The sequence below is a fragment of the Typopeltis vanoorti genome, chromosome 6 (assembly GCF_054136105.1).
Source record: "Typopeltis vanoorti isolate ZY-2024b chromosome 6, IOZ_Tvanoo_1.0, whole genome shotgun sequence".
Lineage (NCBI taxonomy): Eukaryota > Metazoa > Arthropoda > Arachnida > Uropygi > Thelyphonidae > Typopeltis > Typopeltis vanoorti.
The window spans coordinates 11,946,707-11,961,992 of NC_143554.1; the positions used below are offsets into that span (position 1 = coordinate 11,946,707).

At 35.1% G+C, this 15,286-nt stretch overlaps 1 protein-coding gene across 1 annotated transcript in view; it reads left to right on the forward strand.

Moving 5' to 3' along the window:
* LOC150105293 (F-box only protein 21-like) overlaps positions 1-15,286 on the forward strand; it is a 159,389-nt gene that overhangs the window by 49,518 nt on the left and 94,585 nt on the right. The window lies entirely within an intron of this gene.

The following is a 15,286-nucleotide window of genomic DNA, read 5'->3' on the forward strand; positions in this document are numbered from 1 at the left end:
GGAGCGGTAGGTAAAGTAGCTTAACTGACATCACCATGGATGGAATAGTAAACTGCATACATCACATGACAGACTGTCATCGAGGCAATTTCATGTAATTATGGATTTGTTTGATATCAAAAGAAATATTTAACTTCATACTAACTATTGACTGTCGATGGTCGGGAGCCTGTGGTTTGCAAGCTGCAATTTGGCCTTGTTTATATATAGCTATAGTATTACTAAGTTTATTGTTATGAGCAGTATTATTAAGTTTACATTATTTATTATGAGCAGTATTGTTTAGACCAGTGGTTCCCAAAGTGTGCGCTGCAGCACCCTTGGGAGCTGCGGCTTCCTCGCAAGGGCACTACGATTAAAAAAATTTTCATAATTTTATTTCCATTTTCAATTCAATGTGATAGGACGTGACATCTAGCGGACCTGGTGCAAACCAGTAACTCACTTAGTAATAACTGTTTGCAGAAGCCTCTACAAATGGTTACTAGATGGCACTCTACAATAATTAAGTTTCTTGGTTGTTTTAGTAGTTTCTCAGTACTTTGTGTTCGTATATAAATAGCTGTCGGTTTCGCTCAGTCTTAGTGTTGAATTAGTTTTCAGAGATTGTATCAGCGTAATATTGTTATGATTTAGTCAAGTGAAGTTTTTGAAGTATTTCTTCTTGTATGTATTTTTAAAAATGGATTGGTTTTTACTAAACAGTAATAAGCGTTGTGAGAGAGAAAATAAAGAGGACACACTGTCAAATAGTTGCAAGAGTGTGAAGAAGCATAAATATTAAAAATGTGATGACAGTTTTTGGACTTTGGTTTTATGTCAACAGCAGTCAATGTTGAAGGGAGGCCACAGTGTATACTGTGTATGACAGTTTTGACACCAGAGTGCATGCTACCAAGTAAGTTGAAATGCCATTTAGAAACCAATCATCCCAGCATGGTTAGTACATCTTGTGACTACTTTACTAGAAAGTTAAGAGTTAAATCAACAAAAAGGTAGTTTTTATAAGCAGGCGTCAATACTGAGCAATGCTTTGCTAGCATCTTACAAGGTGGCACATAGAATCGCAAAATATAAGAAGCCTCATGCCTTCACAGAAGAACTCATTCTACCAGCTGCTGTAGATATGGTGAACATTATGATCGGTGAGTCTGCTGGGAAGCTGCTTTCAAAACTGCTGTTGTCCAATAACACCATCAGTCACAGAATACAACACATAGCGGAGGACCTCAATGATCAATTAATTGAAAAAATAAAAGGGAAGGAATTTGGGTTGCAGCTGGATGAGGCCACAGATAATAATAATGATGCTCACTTGATTTGCTATGTACAGTTTATAGATGGTAATAACATTGTAGAAGACCTTCTCTTTTGTAAAAGTATCACCGCTGGTGCTAAGGCTCAAGACTTGTTTTAGATCCTTGATTCTTTTATATCCAAAAATAATTTGAGGTGGACTGTGCATTGGTGTCTGTACTGATGGTGCTCATTCTATTGTCTCGTACATTTGAACTGTAACAGGAAGTTTATATTTTTCTTAAAGAGGAAGACCACAAGTATACCGAATTTTGTGAATGAAGATTTTTTGGTAAAACTAGCATACTTATTGTGATAATTTCGAAAATATGAATGCTCTGAATCTCTCCCTGCAGGGATTCAGCATGCACCTTTTAAAGTCAGTTGAGAAAATTTCAGCTTTTATAAAAAAAAAATAATTTGAGGTGGACTGTGCATTGATCAACCAGCTCATCCATCCCACTAATGATAATTAGTTGAATTTGTTCAATTACTTTTTCTTTTCTTTTTTTGTGATCTTAAATATGCGTTTTATTTATTTTTACCTAACCCTTTAATTAAAAAAAATTATTCGCTATTTCGCAAAGTGTACTTGTTAGAATTTGACATAGGGCACCTTGGGAAAACCTGGATTCAGCAAGGGTGCCGAGAATCGAAAAAGTTTGGCAACCACTGGGTTTAGACTATTACAAGCTTCCTATTAACAATTTTCTTCCCATTAATGTATAATTTGTAAGTTATCTTGTACTATCAGATATTACACTTCAGTTACTTAGATACTAGCTTCAGTCCACCTAGATTTTGTTTTTCCTTGTGGACTTTTTCCTGCTGTTATGATATCAAGTGTATGATATCGTTCTTTAAAACTTAAATACACCACGTTATATATTCCATTATTTCTCGACTCATCATCATCAAATTCCTGCCTTGTACCCTCAAGTGGTGTACAGGATATGACAGTACTACATGAAAAATTTACATCATTACTAACTTCCTATCTACAATTTTCCTCCAAATCAGTCTGTTACTTGTCAAGACTCCAACATTATCAGATCTTATATTTCTATCGTCTGAGGCACTTTGTACTGTATCAATCCACCTATATCTTGGTCTTCCTCTGGGTCGTTTTCCTGCCAACCTGGCAGAGAACACTTGTTTTGCTAATCTTTCCTCTCCCATTCTATTTAAGTGACCATAACACCTGAGATTAGCTCTGCTAACGCATTCCTGGATGCTGACAATGTCAAGTTCTTTCCTAATATCCTCATTTTTAATATGATATTGCCATTGGTGCCATCTGTTCAGGACTCTCATATCTGCGGTCTCTAGTCTTTGGTCAAGTGTTTTACTTCTGACCCAGCTCTCAGATCGATAAGTTAAAACTGGTTTGAACACTGTCTTGTATACAGCTAATTTGGTGTTCCGACTAATTTCTCTCTTATTCCATATGAATTTATTCAATTGCCTTCCCACCATACCAGCTTTGCTGATTCTGTTGTCTATTTCTATATTTAATTTACCATCTTCAGTAAAAATCGTGCTTAAGTAGCTGAAATGTTTTACTTGTTCCACAGGTTCTCCATTCACAACACAGTTGACATTTTCAATGATTCTGCCTATTTTCATTGTCTTTGTGTTTTTATTGTTGACCTTCATACCATATCTATTACAACAGCAATTGAATTTAGTCAGAGAATCTTGCAGACTTGTAGCTGATTTATTTAGAAGTATAACATCATCTGCATAAAGCAAAGAGCTGACATTAACATCTCCAATTTTGATATCAGGTTTAATACCACTTTCCTTCATAATGTGATCCATATAGATAATGAATAACAGAGGGGATAATGTACATCCTTGTCTCACACCAGATTTAACATTAAACCATCTACCTGTACTTCCTTCAATTCCAACTGCTGAGTTACAACTCATATAAAGACTAAGTATTGCTTGATATAATGCCCCATTGACACCATATAACTGCAGCGTATTGAATAGCTTTTCTCTTGGCACCTTGTCATATGCCTTTTCCAAATCGACAAAACTTAAATACAGATCTTTGTTATATTCCCATGCTTTCTCGACTATTTGTCGTAAAGTGAAGATCTGATCCTGACAGCCTCTATTTGGCCTGAATCCAGCTTGTTCTTCACCAAGCTTTTCTTCCACAATTCTTCTCAACCGTTTCTCAAGTATACTTGCATAGATCTTGCCAGGAACACTCAGTAGGGAAATACCTCTGTAATTCTCACATTGTTTTATTTCCTTTTTTTATATATGGGTACTATGAGAGCTCTACTCCAATCATCGGGAATTCGTCCCTCTGTCCAGGCTTTCTGAACTATGCAGTGCAGCCAGCCACATTTCAAGCCTTTGGTGGCTTTTTCTACTTCAAGTATGGATATGTATTCCTGACTGCATGCCTGGTCAGTGTTTTTTATCACTGTGCTGTCATCACTGCTTGTTTCATTTAGCAGTTTTTCAAAGTAATTACTCCATACTTCAAGGATATCTTTTTCTACTGTTTTCATGTCACCTTTATCATCTCTAACTCCTTGTACAGTACTCTTTCCTCCATTCCTAAGCTTCTTCAACAACCTCCAGAATATTTTGCCACCTTTTTGATATTTATTTTCTATATTCTTGCCAAAGTCCTCCCATGACTTTTGTTTAGCTAGTTTTACACACTGTTTAGCTTTCTTACATTTGTCTATTTCGCAACTCTTTAAAAATAAATCTCATCTTGACAACCCTTAGGTAGGCTGAATGCAGCTTATTCTTCATCAGATTTCTCATCCACAATTTTTCTTAGCTTTTTCTCAATTATGCTTAAATATTTTTACTGAGAAAACACAGTAGGAAAATTTATGTGTAATTCACATATTCAGTTTTGCTGAACGTGATTAATGAAAGTGAGTTGAAAAGAAAAGCAACAATAAAGTTCTCAAAGAAGTTGGCAAAGAAAGAAGTATATTGGAAACTATAAAGAAGTGACTTAAATGGATAGAACACCTACCAAGGCATAACAATTTCCTCAAAACAGTACTTTTGTACTGGGTAAACTTTTACTCAGGAAAAATCCTGGGTAAAAGAACAAGGGGAAGAACAAGAATGAACTTCATCAAACGACTATGTGAAGATTCAGGAATAAGAAGACATAGAGAAATGAAGAGAGGAACAAATGGTGAGAACGGTGTGCTAACAGCCAACCATTCCATGGACTGAAGGACCACATGATGATGATGATGACAGTTGTCTATCTACTTTGCCTGCTTTCAGGTTTCTTGCATCTAATCTAATCCTGCAGCCTCCTCTTTTGAGAGGGTTGCAGCTGATGAACAGTCCTCTTCCATTCCCCCCTCTCTCTCTCTCTCTTTTTTTGCTTCTGTAAAACTTTTGCCCATCCAGTCTTTGATGTTGTATTTTCATTGCAGTATCACTGTTATGTTGGGGTCATCCTCTTCCTTTCCTTCCCTCCACCTTCCCCTGCAATACTATTCTGGGGAGCTCTTCAGAAGAACCCCTCATCAAATGTCCTGCAAATCAAATTTCTTGCATCATCATCAAATTCCTGTTATGTTGTACCCCCCCCCTGATATTTTGTGTAGTGCTATCATAGTAGGATGATACAGATTATTAGTAACTTTGTGTGAACAGTTTTGCTCTAGATTAGTCTGTTGTCTGTCAGAACTCCAAATTTTCAGATATATTTTAGTATTCTAAGGCATTTCTGTTCACTCCCCTGATGTACTGCTATAATTACCAATCTTCAGATTGGTAATTATAGCAGTAAAGAAGAAGGCATTTCTAACTGCATCAATCCTCCTAGATCTTGATCTTCCTCTGGGTATCTTTCCTGCTATTGTAGTATCAAATATGTGCCTTTCCAATCTTTCCTCTCATTTTTTAATGATAACAATGTTAAATTCCTTTCTAAAACCTTCATTTTTAATATGATTCTAAAATTGATGTTATCTGTTCAATTCCCTAATTTTTCTCGGAACTCTCGTATTTGTGGTCTCTAGTCTTTTATCAGTTGTTTTACTTCCCAGCTCTCAGACCATAAGTTAAACTTGGATTGATCACAGTTTCTTATTGAAATTGAAAATCCTCCAAAACTGAAATGTTTTTACATTTTTCATCTTCTTGTTTTCTATCACTGTTCTGTCATTACTATCATATCTGATGGCTTTTACAATGCTGTTTCTCCATTCATAAGCTTGTTCAGTAATCTGTAGAACATTTTATTTTCATAGTATTTCTTTTTCTGTATGCTTCTCAATCTTCCTATAACTTTGTGTTTAGCTACCTTTACACATAAATTTTCCCAAGATATTTTTGTATTGTTAGACATACAAAAAATATTTTGGGAAAATTTGAAGAAAAGAGCAAAACTAATAATAATGGCAAATACCTTTTGGATTTCTGCTCAGGACATGGACTGGTTATTATTAACACCATGTTCCAACATAAAAATGTGCACAAATTCACATGGAGAGAAGAGGCAAGAAATAAGAAATGTTTCATTGACTATGTTATTGTTGATAGTGGTGTTTTTTGACAGGTGCAGAATACTATACTGTACAGTGGATTTGAAATTGGAAGTGATCACCATTTAGTCTTGAGCAGGATAAAATTGAATTTCATATTGAAAAGAATAACATCTAAGAAAGTTTTAAAGTGAATAAAAGTTGAGCAGCTCTCAGATGTGAACTGTAGACTAAAATACACAAAGATTATTGAAGAAAAAATGAAAGAGTTTGAGAACATGAACCAAACCTTGGAGATTCAGTGGTAATCCTTGAAGAAAACCATAATTGATTCTGCCAGAGAGGCATGTGGTGAGGTTGTCTGCAAGGATAGAAACATCAGAACTCCATGGTGGACACAGGAAATTAAAGAGGCAGTGAAAGAAAAGAAGAATTATATCAAAAGTTCCTGGCAAATAAGTCAGCTTGTGCTCTTAGAGAATACAGAGACAAATGTAAGAAAGCCCATGGGAGGACTTTGGCAAGAACATAGAAAATAAATATCAAGAAGGTGGCAAAATATTCTGGAGGTTGTTGAAGAAGTTTAGAAATGGAGAAAAGAGTGCTGTAAAAGAAGTTAGAGATGATAAAGGTGACATGAAAATGGGAGAAAAAGATATCCTTGAAGTATGGAGTAAATAATTCGAAAAATTGCTAAATGAAACAAGCAATGATAGCACAGTCGTAAAAAACACTCAGCAGGCATAAAGTCAGGAATACATATACACACTTGAAGTACAAAAAGCCATCAAAAGCTAAATGTGGAAGGGCAGCAGGAGTAGATGATATTCAAAGTTATAACTGGTTTGAACACTGTCTTGTATACAGCTAATTTCTCTCTTATTCCATATGACTTTATTCAATTGACTTCCTACCATACCAGCTTTGTTGATTCTTTGTCTAATTCCATATTTAATTGACCATCTTCACTAAAAATCGTTCTTAAATAGATGAAATGTTTTACTTGTTCCACAGGTTCTCCATTCACAACACAGTTGACATTTTCAATGATTCTGCCTATTTTCATTGTCTTTGTCTTTTTATTGCTGACCTTCATACCATATCTATTACAACAGCTATTCAATTTAGTCAAAGACTCTTGCAGACTTGTAGCGGATTTATTTAGAAGTATAACATCATCCGCATAAAGCAAAGAGCTGACATTAACATCTCCAATTTTGATATCATGTTTAATACCACTTTCCTTCATAATGTGGTATTATGAAGGAAAGTGGTATTAAACATTTTTTAATGTACATTTGTGTCACACCAGATTTAACATTAAACCATCTTCCTGTACTTCCTTCAATTGTAACTGCTGACTTACATCTCAAATAAAGACTAAGTATAGCTTGATATAATGCCCCATTGACACCATATAACTGTAGCATATTGAATAGCTTCCCTCTTGGCACCTTGTCATATGCCTTTTCCAGATCGACAAAACTTAAATACAAATCTTTGTTATATTCCCATGCTTTCTCAACTATTTGTTGTAAAATGAAGATCTGATCCTGACAGTCTCTATTTGACCTGAATCCAGCTTGTTCTTCACCAAGCTTTTCTTCCACAATTCTTCGCAACCTTTTCTCAAGTATACTTGCATAGATCTTGCCGGGAACACTCAGTAGGGTGATAACTCTGTAATTCTCACATTCACTTTTATTTCCCTTTTTTTTTTTTTTTTGTGTACTATGAGAACTGTACTCCAATCATCGGGAATTCGTCCCTCTCTCTTTCTGTACTATGCAGTGCAGCCACTGTAAGACTTTTATACCACCATATTTCAGCATTTCTGATCGAATATCATCTACTCCTGCTGCATTTCCACATTTCAAGCCTTTCATGGTTTTTTTTCTACTTCAAGTCTGGATATGTATTCCTGACCGTATGCCTGTTCAGTGTTTTTTAGCAATTTCATTTCATTTCATTTAGCAATTTTTTTGAAGTAATTACTCCATACTTCATGGAGTTCTTTTTCTCCTGTTTTCATGTCACCTTCTCATCTCTAACTCCTTTTACAGCACTCTTTCCTTCATTTCTAAGCTTCTTCAACAACCTCCAGAATATCTTACCACCTTCTTGATATTTATTTTCTATGTTCTTGCCAAAGTACTCTCATGACTTTTGTTTAGCTTTCTTACATTTTTCTGTATTCTCTAAGAGCACAAGCTGACTTATTTGCCAGGAACTTTTGATATGCTTTCTTCTTTTCCTTCACTGCCTCTTTAACTTCTGGAGGTCTAATTTTTTTATCCTTGCAGACAACCTCACCACATGCCTCTCTAGCTGAATCAATCAGGGTTTTCTTCAAGGCTTGCCACTGAATCTTCAAGGTTTGGTTCCTATTCTCAAACTTTCATTTTTTCTTAAATAATCTTTGTGTATTTTAGTCTACAGTTCACATCTGAGAGCTGCTCTACTTTTATTTGCTTTAAAACTTTCTTACATGTTATTCTTTTCAATATGAAATTCAATTTAACCTGCTCAAGACTAAATAGTGATCACCTCCAATTTCAAATCCTCTGTAGAAAACATCACTATCAACAATAACATAGTCAATGAGACTTTTCTTATTCCTTGTCTCATCTCTCCATGTGAATTTGTGCACATTTATATATATATATATATATATATATATATATATATATATATATATATATATATATATATATATATATATATGTGGCGATCAGCTTTTACTCGGTTGTTATACATTTGAAAAAAATGGATTTAATGACTCCAAGACCGAGATAACATATAAAGATTTTAATGATAAATACTACTAGTTTCGGCATATAGCAGCCTTCTTCAGGTATTTATAAAGGAAAGGAATACTAATAAACATTGAATTATTTAAACAAACTGGAAATTACAAATTGCCTCACATAATCGATACATAAAAACGTTTTATTTTTCAAGTTGTTCCAACTGGCGTGCCATTGTTTGTTGCAATTGTGCGTGCAAGTTCACGTGAACGCCAATATTGAATAACTGCAGCATGGCTATCTGGGATGTTATAACTTAAATTATTATTTAAGTGGACCGGGTTCAGTAGGATTTCCCTTGATTCTACGATTATCCTTTCAAACTCATCTTCACAGCGAAAAATATTTTCTGATCTATTCCAGCATACAGAGTGGCTTTGTTGGTCATCATTAGGATTATTTGAAAAAAGAACATGACTGGATAACGCAGTTGCATGAGATCTTTTGTATGAGATGTCTCTCTTATGCTCTTCTGTGCGTTGTTCAATAGATTTGTTAGTTTGACCAAAGTATGGGATATTGTAATCACACCACAATTTATATACTCCAGGGTACTTAAGGTTGTGATGAGTAGGTTTTGGATGGCAGATTAGAGAGCGGATTTTTGGAAGTGTGGTGAAGAAGGTCCTGATATTATATTTTTTAAGGACTTTAGCTATTTTCTTAGAGACTGTGCTAATGTATGGAATGGAGATGCTACCTTTAAAATTAATAGTCTCTGTTGTGCACTGCTTAGGAGGGTTCAGAAGAAATTTCTTAATTGTTTTTTCAGAGTATCCATTTTGTTTAAAAATAAGAGTGAGGTGATTCATTTCTTTTTGTAGTTCATCTTGTTCATTTAAGAGAGAACGTGCTCTGTGTCCTAAGGTAGATATAATTCCAAGTTTTTGTGGTGGAAAATGATGAGAAAGATTAAAAATCTCTATGTACAGAAAACCTACGCATACCAATAGATATCTGCATAATCTTTCTCATCATTTTCCACCACAAAAACTTGGAATTATATCTACCTTAGGACACAGAGCACGTTCTCTCTTAAATGAACAAGATGAACTACAAAAAGAAATGAATCACCTCATTCTTATTTTTAAACAAAATGGATACTCTGAAAAAACAATTAAGAAATTTCTTCTGAACCCTCCTAAGCAGTGCACAACAGAGACTATTAATTTTAAAGGTAGCATCTCCATTCCATACATTAGCACAGTCTCTAAGAAAATAGCTAAAGTCCTTAAAAAATATAATATCAGGACCTTCTTCACCACACTTCCAAAAATCCGCTCTCTAATCTGCCATCCAAAAGCTACTCATCACAACCTTAAGTACCCTGGAGTATATAAATTGTGGTGTGATTGCAATATCCCATGCTTTGGTCAAACTAACAAATCTATTGAACAATGCATAGAAGAGCATAAGAGAGACATCTCATACAAAAGATCTCATGCAACTGCGTTATCCAGTCATGTTCTTTTTTCAAATAATCCTAATGATGACCAACAAAGCCACTCTGTATGCTGGAATAGATCAGAAAATATTTTTCGCTGTGAAGATGAGTTTGAAAGGATAATCGTAGAATCAAGGGAAATCCTACTGAACCTGGTCCACTTAAATAATAATTTAAGTTATAACATCCCAGATAGCCATGCTGCAGTTATTCAATATTGGCGTTCACGTGAACTTGCACGCATAATTGCAACAAACAATGGCACGCCAGTTGGAACAACTTGAAAAATACAACGTTTTTATGTATCGATTATGTGAGGCAATTTGTAACTGTAATTTCCAGTTTGTTTAAATAATTCAATGTTTATTAGTATTCCTTTCCTTTATAAATACCTGAAGAAGGCTGCTATATGCCGAAACTAGTAGTATTTATCATTAAAATCTTTATATGTTATCTTGGTCTTGGAGTCATTAAATCTATTTTTTTTTCAAATATATATATATATATATCATCATCATCATCATCATCATCAAATTCCTGCCATGTACCCTCAAGGGGTGTACAGGATATGACAGTACTACATGAAAAATTTACATCATTACTAACTTCCTATCTACAATTTTCCTCCAAATCAGTCTGTTACTTGTCAAGACTCCAACATTATCAGATCTTATATTTCTATCGTCTAAGGCACTTTGTACCGTATCAATCCACCTATATCTTGGTCTTCCTCTGGGTCGTTTTCCTGCCAACCTGGCAGAGAACACTTGTTTTGCTAATCTTTCCTCTCCCATTCTATTTAAGTGACCATACCATCTGAGATTAGCTCTGCTAATGCATTCCTGGATGCTGACAATGTCAAGTTCTTTCCTAATATCATCATTTTTCATATGATATTGCCATTGATGCCATCTGTTCACACCTCTAATCTTTCTCAGGACTCTCATATCTGCGGTCTCTAGTCTTTGGTCAAGTGTTTTACTTCTGACCCAGCTCTCAGATCCATAAGTTAAAATTGGTTTGAACACAGTCTTGTATACAGCTAATTTAGTGTTCCGACTAATTTCTTTCTTATTCCATATGAATTTATTCAATTGACTTCCCACGATACCAGCTTTGCTGATTCTGTTGTCTATTTCTATATTTAGTTTACCATCTTCAGTAAAAATTGTGCCTAAGTAGCTGAAATGTTTTACTTGTTCCACAGGTTCTTCATTCACAACACAGTTGACATTTTCAATGATTCTCCCTATTTTCATTGTCTTTGTCTTTTTATTGCTGACCTTCATACCATATCTATTACAACAGCTATTCAATTTAGTCAGAGAATCTTGCAGACTTGTAGCGGATTTATTTAGAAGTATAACATCATCCGCATAAAGCAAAGAGCTGACATTAACATCTCCAATTTTGATATCAGGTTTAATAGCACATTCCTTCATAATGTGATCCATATAGATAATGAATAACAGAGGGGATAATGTACATCCTTGTCTCACACCAGATTTAACATTAAACCATCTTCCTGTACTTCCTTCAATTCTAACTGCTGAATCACAACTCAAATAAAGACTAAGTATTGCTTGATATAATGCCCCATTGACACCATATAACTGCAGCGTATTGAATAGCTTCTCTCTTGGCACCTTGTCATATGCCTTTTCCAAATCGACAAAACTTAAATACAGATCTTTGTTATATTCCCATGCTTTCTCGACTATTTGTCGTAAAGTGAAGATCTGATCCTGACAGCCTCTATTTGGCCTGAATCCAGCTTGTTCTTCACCAAGCTTTTCTTCCACAATTCTTCTCAACCGTTTCTCAAGTATACTTGCATAGATCTTGCCAGGAACACTCATTAGGGAAATACCTCTGTAATTCTCACATTCAGTTTTATTTCCCTTTTTATATATGGGTACTATGAGAGCTCTACTCCAATCATCGGGAATTCGTCCCTCTGTCCAGGCTTTCTGAACTATGCAGTGCAGCCACTGTAAGACTCTTATACCACCATACTTCAGCATTTCTGGTCGAATATCATCTACTCCTGCTGCCTTTCCACATTTCAAGCCTTTGATGGCTTTTTCTACTTCAAGTATGGATATGTATTCCTGACTGCATGCCTGGTCAGTGTTTTTTATCACTGTGCTGTCATCACTGCTTGTTTCATTTAGCAGTTTTTCAAAGTAATTACTCCATACTTCAAGGATATCTTTTTCTCCTGTTTTCATTTCACCTTTATCATCTCTAATTCCTTTTACAGCACTCTTTCCTCCATTCCTAAGCTTCTTCAAAGCTTCTTCAATATATATATATATATATATTTATTTATTTATATACAATGTATCTGCCTGAATGGGTGGGTTTTCTATAAACTGAGAAAACCAAGGTTCCATCAGGTTAGCAGGTGACTAGTGTGTCTAGGAAGGGGAGGTTATTGTTTGCCTCTTTTTCCAACAATAACCTCCCCTTCCTAGACACACTAGTCACCTGCCAACCTGATGGAACCTTGGTTTTCTCAGTTTATAGAAAACCCACCCATACAAGCAGATACATTCACCAACAATCCCATCACCCCCCCCCCTCACAACAATATGGAGTTATTAAGACACTATTCAACAGGGCAAAAATAATCTGTTCTAATGATCAAGCCCTAACCACTGAACTAAATCACATCCTTGACACTTTCTCAGCCAATGGCTATCTCCCCCCAAAAAAAGAATCCAAAAAATACTTAACCCAGTTATCCACAACCCACCACCCCCCTTCCCTTCACAAAAAAGATTACTCTAGATCCATCACCATTCCCTACATCCGAGGCACCTCGGAAAAAATCAACAAAATCTTAAAAAAACATGACTTGACCACCTGTTACAGACCACATAAAAAATTGGCATCCCTTATCCGCTCCACTAAAGACCAACCACTTTCCCTTGACCTACCTGGTGTATACCAGGTCCCTTGCAGCTGTAAACTGTCCTACTTTGGCCAATCAGGCAGGACAGCAAATATCAGAATCTCAGAACACAAGGATTTTATCCGATTTCACAAGTACAGCCACTCTGGGCTTGTAGACCACACTCTGGATACTTGCCACAGAATAAGATGGAAGAAAGCCACAGTAATACACCGCAGCAAGTTCAAATATGAAAGACTATTCATGGAATCAGCCTCAGCCCTTTAGAACATGCCTAACCTCAACAAATTTGGATGCATGAGACTGCCCCAAATTTGGGAAACATTTATCAGAAGAACTTCAGCCCAAAGCCTGAGAACTACCAATATAGCCCGCCAGGGGGCACCATCAGGACTTAGGAAAACGTTAACTTCCTAGCTTCAGTTCTCATTTGCTGTTATGTAGTACTTGTGTGCACGTGTCTTTGTAATATGTTCCCAAGAAGATGGCAGCATGACGTTTGCCGAAATATCGGAAAGTATATATTAAAGTTTATTTAATTTATATTTCTAGTGTATGCTGTCATTTCCTTAATTATTAGTTATCATGAATTGCATAGACTTTGAAAGCATTATGTCATTGAAATTTTGAAAGATTAAGGCAATCACCTTTGTTAAAAATAATTTGGTTTAATTAGAGCCTAATTCTTTAAAACTTCATATTTTTACTCTTTTTTTCCATGGTATTACTTTAATATTCTTCCATCGCATCCTGTTTCCATATCTGTATTAATGGCATTTTATCATAATTTTATGGACAAGTAGGTTGTATCTGTAATGGTATGTTAATGAATATGGGAATTTGAATATTATTCTTTGCTTGGATGATAAATGATTTTTAATGGGTGTAAATGATTCTTAATGGGATTCAGAAGGGGAGATTTTTGATGGACTTGAAGATACTTTTGATATATTTATCTGACATAAATTTCCATTGTTCATTTTTTATAATTTATATAAGAAATTTTGTTTTATGTATTATATGTTTTATGTTATATGAGAAATATATTTTGTGTGATGACTGACTGGTTCATGACACTAGAGTATACAGTGGATTTGAAATTGGATGGGATCACCATTTAGCTTTGAGTAAGATAAAATTTAATTTTTATTGAAAAGAAGAGTGTTTATGAAAGCTTTAAAATGAATCAAAGTTGAACAGCTTTTGGAGGTGAACTGCAGACTCCAATACACAAATATTAATCAAGAAAAATGAAAGAGTTCGAAAACCAGAGCCAAACATTGGAAATTCAGCTAGAGAAGCACATGATGAGGTTTTTTACAATAATAAAAAAATTAGAACTCCATATTATACTCAGGAAGTTAGAGGCAGTCGGGGAAAAGAAGAAATTGTATGATAAGTTCATGGCAAGTAAACTAGCATGCACTCTGAGTGAATACAGAGAAAAATGTGGAAAAACAAAAGCACTGTTTAAAAACTTGCCAAACAAAACTAATGGGAATACTTTGGTAAAAACATAGAAAATAAATAACAGGAAGGTGGCAAAATATTCTGGAGGGTATTCGATCAAAGATGATAAAGACTTCATGAAAATCGAAGACAAAGATAATTTAGATGTTGGGAGTAATTGAAAGATTGCTAAATGAAACAAGCAGTGAAAGCACAGTGGCAGAAAACACTAAACAGGAAGACAATCAGGAATACTTATTAATATTTGAAGTAGAAAAAGCCAACAAAACTTGAAATGTGGAAAGACAGTTGGAATAGATGATTTTTAAATAAGAGGTATTACAGCTTTATAACTGTTATGCTGCATAATTCAGAATGCCAGTCTGAATGTCAAATTCCAGATGATTGGAGTAGAGCTTTCATAATAGCTATATAAAAAAAGGGAAATAAAACTGAATGTGAGAATTAAAGGAATTGCCCTACTGAGTGTTCCCAGTAAGATTATGCAAGTCTACTTGAGAAAAAGCTGAAGAAAAATTGTGGAAGGGAAGTTTTGAAAAGAACAAGCTTCAGGCCAAGTAGAGGTTGTCAGGATCAGATTTTTACTTTAAAACAAATAGTCGAGAAATCATGGGGTATAAGCATCTGTAAGTTTTGTAGATCTGGAAAAAGGCATGAAGAGAAGAATTTTCAAAATGCTCCAGTTACATTGAGCAGTACATCTATATTAGAGTTGCAAGTCAGTTAGAATTGAAGGAGGTATAGGAAGATGGTTTGATGTCAAATCCAGTGTGACAAGGGTGTACGTATTATCTATCCTGTTATTCATCATTTACATGGATCACATTATGAAAGAAAGTGGCATTGAGCCTGATATCACTTA